This window comes from Frankliniella occidentalis, unplaced genomic scaffold (genome assembly GCF_000697945.3).
Source record: "Frankliniella occidentalis isolate FOCC.00 unplaced genomic scaffold, Focc_3.1 Scaffold38, whole genome shotgun sequence".
NCBI lineage: Eukaryota > Metazoa > Arthropoda > Insecta > Thysanoptera > Thripidae > Frankliniella > Frankliniella occidentalis.
The window spans coordinates 1817097-1826477 of NW_026267168.1; positions in this window are offsets into that span (position 1 = coordinate 1817097).

The window sequence follows — 9381 nt, forward strand, 5'->3', positions numbered from 1 at the left end:
GGGAGTGGAGAGGGGAGTGGGGAGGAAGAACGCGAGAGAAAGAGAGAGAGACAGGCACGGTGGAGGGGTGACAAGGGTCGAGGGGACGCTTCGCTCGATGAGGGAGGAGGGGCCGGGCCGGGCGGAGGCCTTATCTGTGATTGGCCGGCCCGGAAAACTGTCAACCCAACCTTGCGTCTTCTCTGCGCTCCCCCTCCCCGCTGCTGTACTCAACTCAACCCCCTCGGCCTGCCGGGGGCCGCGGGGGGTGGCGCGGGGGCGGCGCGGGGGAGGGGAAGGGAGGTTGTAATACTCTGGCGAAGGACTTCACCACCGCCCCATCCGCTGGGCCTCGCCACACGCCGCAGTGACACAGGGCGTGTCCACAAACTGATTTAAGTCTCTCTCTCATTCTCTCTCTCTTACACACACACACACACACACTGCCCGTTTCTTGCTCTAGCAAGTAGCACGAAACCCTTGCTGCTGTCTGTCTATTTCTTGTTCCGTTTTTTGCCTTCACTGAACGCCCGCGTAATAATTTCTGACCATGGCAATATTGGGCTGAAGTAATTGTTCCACTGGTGCAGTGAAAAGCTCGAGGAAACATCGTATGGTCAACTAAAAGAACACCTTTAATATGGTTACAAAATTAACATTCATGCAGTTATCACAGAACCATAATTTAGTTCTCTTACGGCCATTTTAATGTTTAAATAATGTTTATTGTTGTAACCATCTCTTTATTGGGTGTCTCTGAAGTAACCGTGAGATGATTTCCATATTTCTGGGTTTTCAATTCATATGGTTAATTGAGGAATTCCGTTTGTATGTTACAAAGGATCTCAGAAAGCCACATTGCACACAAACACTTATTTATAATGGAGCTCTTGTTAAACGCTTGTATTGTAAACCTAGTTTTCTATAGCACTAAGAGCGTGTTTGTACTGGATGATCTACAGTCTTCGTAAGTTTAAAAGAACGGATGCGATCGTAAGAACCTTACATTGACTGATAAACCAAGTGCGTAACTGATGAACACTTTTAAATCTGCAACTGCAAGTTAAATACTTGCAGGTGTGCAACTACGCAGAAGCACACTTGCAAGTGTTTAACTCGGTAGGTGTCCACTTGTAAGTGCGGAACTCTCCTGTTGAACAGTTTCTTCGACTTGATGCTTACTGAGTGAGAAGTGTTCAACAGAGGAGTTGCGCCTAGTAGAGTGGAGTGTAGATGTCCTCATGTCTTCGCAACCATTTGAAATACTTACACGCTATCTTCGAGCGAAGCTGGTAGCCGAGAGGTTCGGGCCTCCTGCTGCAGGGAAGTTCATCCCCCGTCTGCGATCCTGCAGAGTGCTGCCTCCTGGCGGGAGAATCCCCAACTCGTCTTGCCCGTCCCCGCAACCTCATCCCAGTGCTGAACAAGACATAGAAGAAGGCAGCTTATGACTATATGTCACCCCACGTTTGGACTTTTGGCGATGGTACAAATTTTGCTTGTTTTATTTTTAATGCCACTGATTGTGAGATACTTTATTTAAAATTCATGCGTTTTTCTCATCTTCTTCAGCATTCCTCTGAGCAGCTGACACAACGCGAAAATCTGAAACGAAAAAGAAGGCAAATATGAAGACTGTGTATTACATCATAGAACATAAGTGCTTCTATGGTGTATGTCGACGACAGGTTCTCGCTAAAAAGTTGACACCGGACAAGGTGCGGAAATAATAGGGAGTACGAAAAAGTATTTAGTACTTCTTTGAAAGGGCTCATTCGTAAAATTATCGGTACTCTCATATTTCCTTTACTTAAAATTTTCTGGCGGTTGACGCGGTGACGACGCGTGGGGGGTGGTGGGCTCCGGGATGGTTTTGTCATACCTTGATGGAGCCCACGTATACACATCTCCATGCCCACACGTCCTACGACCCACAGCGTCCCTTCTCCCCGCCTCCCCGTCCCGCGCAAATCCCCCGGCCCAGGGCACAGGACACATTTACGACTAAAAGCAGCGCAGGGAGAGAGAGAGAGAGAGAGAGAGAGAGAGAGAGAGAGAGAGAGAGAGAGAGAGAGGGAGTGAGAGAGAGACAGAGGGAGAGGAGTGCGTCACAGCCCCTCTCTGCTCGCCTGCTGCTTGTGCCTCTCTCTTTCTTTGCTTGACTCTCTGCATTTGTCTGTCCCGTCTCTTTCCAACCCCCATCCCCCTCATCCCCATCCCTTTCGGAACGCTATTATGCCCTCCGCGCTCTCCCCCCTTTTAACTTTACCCCCTTCCACTCTCTACCCCCGCTAGGCTGCGCGGCGCGCGCTCCACTCGTGGACTGCCACTCTTTCCGCCCCGAACACACTTCTCTGTTGGGACAAGGGCCAGCATCAGCACAAACACTCGTGCGTGAGTGCGAGTGTGTGTGTGTGTGTGTGTGTGTGTGTGTGTGCGTGTGTGCGCGTGTGCGTACGAGAGCATGGGTCGGAGTTGTCAAATGAATGTTGATTGCAATACGAATGTACGCCGCGGCCTCTCATGTGTGGGACATCTTCCTGCGTATAGGATATGGAGTGCACTGCGCCCCGCACACATACACACGCACACACACACATGTGTCGAGCGCTTTCCAAGTGCGTCGCTTGCACACACAGACACCTAATCAGGGACGCTCTCGGGTGGTCGTGCTGTACAGAGACGCAATCCGGGATGAAAAATGGGAGGAAAGAGGGGTGAAAAATCCCTGCCACGTCGCACAGAAACGAAAAAAAAGGTAGAGCCACCTTGCTTAAAAACGCTTGTTTCAACGCAGCAGTCACCGGAGCGCGCGACACACGGAAAACATGACACGCTTTGTGCTGAGAGAGAAAATGAGGAAAGAAGAAAAAAAAAAAGGTTTGATCCAACAAGAGTGGAAGAGCGAGACAGATCGCGAGAGAGAGAGAGGTGAGTGCCAGGCAATTTTAGCGCTGAGGCAGGGGCACTCGCATCTGGGGAGCTGCATTTCTACAAATGAATGAGCCAACGTGAGTCGTCTCCACTCCACCCACAACAACTACCATGATCCAAAATGCTAAATTAGCAAAACTTGACGCATTAAAAAAAATACAGTTATGTAATGTGACAGAACAGCCAAATGGCAAGTAAAGGAGTACAAGATGCACCAAGCACTGCATGAATTACTTCTCAAACCATCCGGCGTCATGGCGCAACCACATTCCAAAGTCGATCCAGAACCGGCAGGGGGACGGTGGTTTTGGAGACTTGAAGGAGCGGTGGCGACGGACGCGTCTCACACGATAGCACTACACTACACACTCGCCATCGACTTTTCAAAGTAGGCAGCGTTTTACTCAAAATTCGGTAAAACCTAGATTGGTCGGTGTCCTGTTGTTGTTTCAGACTTTAGCTTCAGTAGATTTGAAAGACACAAAAACTAAGAAAAGAGGAAAACTTAAAAAGAAGTTAGGTAAAACCAAGCCCGAAACCCGAAACACGATGCTTTTACATTTTGGAGGAAAACGCAGAGCCAATCTGTTACCGATGACGTAAGTATCGTGACTAAGTCTTTTGTCTTTTGTAACCAGGGAAACCACGGAAGTGTCTTCCAGCACTAGCTGGGGCGTAGGGGATGGTCCGCTCGCGGACTATGACGTCCCACCTAAGTTACCGGTGATTCAAGTTCATGTGAACTGACGTCTCAACACTCACTGTAGTTCAAGTGACATAGAAACTGCCTGTCTCTCTCCACATTGACTGCTACGCCGATGTGAGCTCCCCGATGACCCCCCGAGGGCCCTTATACCGTTCGACCGCCCCCTACTCCCAGTGCGCGATGCTTATCGTCACAGAGGAGTGGCCCGGGGGTCCCTCTGATATAGACGCTTTTTGCCAAGGGCGGGCGACGGCGGCGGCAGCGACATGCGCGGCGTCCGCATCGCACCCAAACAACGGAATGAATGAATATCGCGTGAGAGAGAGAGAGAGAGAGAGAGAGAGAGAGAGAGAGAGAGTATGTGTGCGAGCGTGTGTGCGAGATGAAAGACGCCGGCGGCCGCCGCCGAGTGCGTTTTGTCGTCAAACGGTTCGCGCGCGATGCGCGCCGAGGCCATTTTGTGGGATATTGAATTCGCCGCAGCAAAGTCTACCCTCCGCCCCTTCAACACACCGCTTTCTTCTTTTTTTTTTATTTTTCTCTCTTCTTCTCGTCCTTCTCTTCTCCTCGCCAAGACGCGCGGCGCGGCGCGCACAACCCCTTCTGTCTCGCCGCCGCGCCTTTGAGCCTGCCGGCGTTCAGCAGGGCGCGCTCAGCCCCACCCCGCCCGCACCCTGAAAAAGCTGGTCCGAATGTTTGTTTTCCGCCGGAAGCTGCCGTTATTCACGGCTGCGTTGACAAAAAAAAGTTTCGGGCTTGTCGCCTGGGAGCCGCAGACGGAGTAAGTAAGGAGGTGTTCCAAGGTGAGGCTGCTGGCCTGCGAATCGGTCGGACGAGGGAAACGACACCACCAAGTCAGTACACGATCCGACAACCAACAGTGACATCAGCCCGTTGAATTTGGTGTTTCCCGTAAAATTTTCGATCAAACAAGCTTCTCCCACGCGAAAAATTGGCTCGTTTTTACCTAAATGAGTATTAAACGTCACAGCCTCAACAAATGCTTTCATCGTTTCGAAAATAAAAACATTTTTGGATCAGCAAACAGTTTTTTCGTGAAGTGCGCGGGCGTTTTGGTTCTCATTCAGCTACTCGCACCCACTTATTTTTTGCATGGGCTTCTACCTTCTTGGCGACAGAGAGAGGGAGCAAAGGGTCAGAGGTGAAGGGGAGAGGACGGGCCGTCCGGCGGCTGGGCCGGCGGGGGTCGCCCGGTGGACCCCGGGCATTGAGGCGCACGAGATGGACGCATCCATATTAAAACGACCTCCACAGCCCCCGCCCCTTTGCATGACTCCATAATGCTGGGAATATGAGGTGGGACGACAAGAAAAGGGGTTTGAGCGCCCCGCTTTTTCTACCCTCTCCTCCCCCCCGCATTCTCCTTACTACCCACCCGACCCGCGGCCACTCTCGTGCCCCTTCCACCCCTTTCCGCAGCGGCATACAGTCCTTTTTGTTAGTTTCAACTTCATCATCCCCAACGTCCAGCGTGTGCAGGTGTACACATAAAGGAGTAAGAAAAAGAAAACCAATCTCTTCAAAATAACGAAAAAAAAGACACCCACAAAAAGTAAATTTTAAATGTCCATGTCCATAGACTGAGGCGGCTGGTTCGCAAGGTAATACCAGCACCACCGTGTACAGCTCTGTAATGCGGAGGATACCATTCGTGCCGGTCGTTGATTGCTCCCCATGCTCCCCGACGACTGCGCAGCTCCGAGAACTGGAAATAGGATTACTCGGTGCTAAAACAGTCGCCTCATCGTGTTCCCTGCCGAGCCTGTGCGCGTCGCGCCCAAGAGCAGCCCAAGCCGGGGCTGAGCTGAGCCACGGGTCCCTACTCCATATCATCATCAGCCGAGCCTGCGATCCGCTTTCCAATTTAGGTGCCTCGCCCTCAGCCCAGAATACCATCCCCCGCTCACCACCCCCTCACCCACCCCTTCCTTTATAATCCCTTCTTTTTATTCCCCCCCCCCCTTCCCCCTTCACCCCGCGGTTTATTTACCCAGGAGCGCCGAGTATGGCGACCTGCTCCGCGCCCCCGCGGGGCGTGTATGGCAGTGGACGGGACGGAGTGGATAAAAAAAGGAATGAAATAATGAAAAAAAAAGGAAGGGAGCAGGGAGGATGGAAAAAGTCGGCAGATTTCACCCTGCCATAGCACCCCTTCATCCCCCACCTCTCTGCACTCACGCACATGTACGACGAAAAAATTCACCCGCCTCGCTCCGCGAAAATGTGTCTCTTTCAAAAGGTCCTCCTTTCCGTGCCCGCGTCCCGTGCGTGTAAAGTATGTGTATGTGTGCGCCAGAGAGCGGCGGCGTGGCCCCAGTGCGAGCAGAGCAAAGGGGGACGCCAGAGGAGGGAAAATAGCACCGCACTGCTCGCAGAAAAAGTCTAGCTATTTTTTAAATATTATTTTGTTGAAAAAAACAAACAACAACAAAACAATATCAACATTAGTTCTAGGTTCTTTCTGTGGTGTGGCACGTTCAATCAAAGTGCTCCACACCCAGATGTGTGTAACTGTATATTTGAATACTGAGAAGTGTCCGAAATTAAAGTTAAACACTTCGAAGTCTTTAACTGCAGTTTTTGACACATTTGAGTAAAGAAAAGTATTTGTTCCAGTCCAACATCTGAACGTAGTTAAAAGCTACCATGTGCATATGACAGTTGCACGCACACTTCTGTTGTCAGTGTACTTTTTGTGAGTTCTTGTGTTCATGATTGGATGTTAATGTTTCTTTGCTGTTATGCATTTCAGTCGAGTAACGCCTCCATCGATGGGGCAACAGTTGGCTTCGTATTTGGTATATCTTCGTTAAGATGGATTCAGAGTTTACAAGATGCGAGCGTGATTTTCACGCCGCTAGCGTGAAAAGAGTTGTTTTGGTTAGCAGTTGACTTTATGCGACAGCCAATAACAGGCCGCCGTGGGGCTATGCCATTATTTTCAGCTGAATCAGCTTTGGAGCTGGCGTGATTTTTCACGCTTCCGGCGTGATTTTCACGCTAGCGTCTGCTAGCAGCGTGATTTTCACGCCACCGGCGTGATTTTCACGCAGGCGTCTGCTAGCAGCGTGATTTTCACGCAAGTTCGAAAGTGCACATTCTCCAATATCTCCCAAGTGCCCCTTCGAACTTGCGTGAAAATCACGCTGCTAGCAGACGCTTGCGTGAAAATCACGCTAGCTCCGAAGCTGATTCAGCTGAAAATAATGGCATAGCCCCACGTCGGCCTGTTATTGGCTGTTCCATAAAGTCAACTGCTAACCAAAACAACTCTCTTCACGCTAGCGGCGTGAAAATCACGCGCGCATCTTGTGAACTCTGAATCCACCTTTACAGACCGCACCGCACTGCATTGTGCTGCCATTTTAGGAACCTTATTTTGTCATTTTCCGTATTTTACATTGCGTGTAATGCCAATAATACCGCGTGTGTTACCAAGATGGCACACACAGCACGTATTTTTCCGCAAATTGCCCCCCCCCCCTCTCTCTCTCTCTTTCGTGAGCTCTCCTCCGTCAAGAATGGGGACACGTATGAGCCTGTGAGGAACACACTCTCTCGTCTCGTTGGTCGTAGCCTACTGCAGCAGCGCGGGCTGGGTGCGTTGGAGAGGTGGGGAGGGCAAGTGAAGGGAGCGTCATAAGGGAGGCAAGGGGAGAGAGGGGCGGTCTCTCCCGCCAAGTCGAGCACGTATCTTCACCGCTGCTCGCGGATTTACCCCATCATTAAAATCCATGAAAGGCGCGAGAAGTAGGGGCAGACGAGGAAAGGCGAAGGGGTGTTAGACGGGTACGAGAAAGAAAGAAAGAAAGAAAGAAAGAAAGAAAGAAAGAAAGAAAGAAAGAAATAAAGAAAGAAAGAAAGAAAGAAAGAAATCGTGGCCAAAGACGGCTTAGTGAGAAACGTGAGTGTGTACTGCAAATACTGAAGTGAGACACCTCACCTACACTGTTAAATTCCTACAAAGCAATTCTTTGCAGGACTGCCCAAAATCCTTTGTAACTACGAAGTATTTACTTTGCAATTACAAAGCGTCACTTTGTAATTGCAAAGCATCAGGAATCTAACAAGAAAGAGCAAGATTTTTTTCTCCTTTCTCCATTGTGACGGAGTTCGTAAACCTCGCTTTTATTTGAGAGATTTCAAAATCTCACTCAGATTGAGAGATAAACTTCAGGAATCCTGACTCAAAAAGAGCGAGTTTTCCCAATTATCACTTAAAAAGAGTGATTCTTCGTTTATCTACTGCTCTAGTAGATCGAGGAAATCAAACCTCGCTCTCCAGAAAGCGAGGAAATTTACAGCAAATTCATGCTTTTCGGGAGAGACAAAGAATCCTCGGTCTAGGATTTCTAGTGTCACTACCTCCAGGACCGCCCAGAGTGTGCCTTGTCTCTAGGACAGTGTGCCTGCTTCCAGGGCCGTCAGCCGCAGGACCAGCAGAGAGCAGTGGACCTGGGGCCCGGTCGGGAGAGGCAGCCGCGGGTGAAAGGGGAGAGTAGAGAGAGCGACGTCACAGTATGGAACATAATTATCCCACCCGGGCTCAACTTTCGCCTTAATACCTGTGGGTCTCGTGCCTCCCAACCCCTTCTCTCTCGCTGTTGGACCCCTTGTGGGGTCTTATGAAGCCCCCCCGGGTCCACCGCCTCCCCCTTTCCCTTTTCCACTTTGCAGATTCTACTCCACACGGGCGGGGCACGCCGGGTGTCCTGTATTCGACTTGCTCTGTACTGCGCTTCCGCAGAGTCAGAGAGCCGTGCGTACACCCTCTGCGGTGCTGCCTCGCCCCAGCGATACAAACTTAGTGCGAGGTGTATCATCGAGTCAGAATTAGTGTGTGCGTGAGCGAGATACATACATGGAGAAAGAGAGGCAAAGTGAGTGAGAGAGAGAGAGTGAGAGAGAGAGTGAGAGAGAGAGAGAAAGAGAGAGAGAGAGAGAGAGAGAGAGAGAGAGAGAGAGAGAGAGAGAGAGACTGCATATCCCCTCGTGGCTCAACCCGTGGCTGGCTCGACCCGTGGTCCTAATGGGGGATGATGTGGATTGCGCTGGGATTGCGGGGCATTAGTCCGGCGTGGCTGGGCGTGGGGTGGCTGAGCGTGGCGTGGCTGGGCGCGGCTGGGCGTGGCGTGGCTGAGCGTGGCGGGGAACGTCGGCACTTCCTGCCCACCAGCTCGCACGGACATGCGGAACAAGTCACCCCTACCACTCCCATCCATCCAGTTTTGCCCTCTCTCAGCCCCCCCCCCTTATCTCTCTTTAACCAAGCCTTGCCCATTTATTACGTAGGAGTACGTGCAGCAGCCCGTAGTGGCTGAGCTTTAGTCGTTAGTGTGCTAAAATTCTCAAATGTGACGGTTAAAGGAATATAGCAATAGTAATGTACAGAGGGGAGGCCAGGGAAGGACAGGAAAGAGGGGGGGGGGGCACTGGAAAATTTAAAAATGACCAAAACAAGTTTGGTTTTAGATTTTCCGATGTCATTTTTAGTTCTCAGTAATTGGAAGTGGGAGTGTGATGACTTTTGACTTCTACAAATAAATGCTGTTAGCAGATTCAACATACAATGTAACAAACAATAGGACAAACAAATATCGTATAACTCTGGGTATGGCAAACCCTTGTCACAATCAGCTAAAAGTATTCTATTCAATACCCTCACTTGCCTCTGCGTGAAGTGAAATTGTATAAAATAATATTAATTTGAATTTCTTTAAATGTATTGAAACACCTCCCAT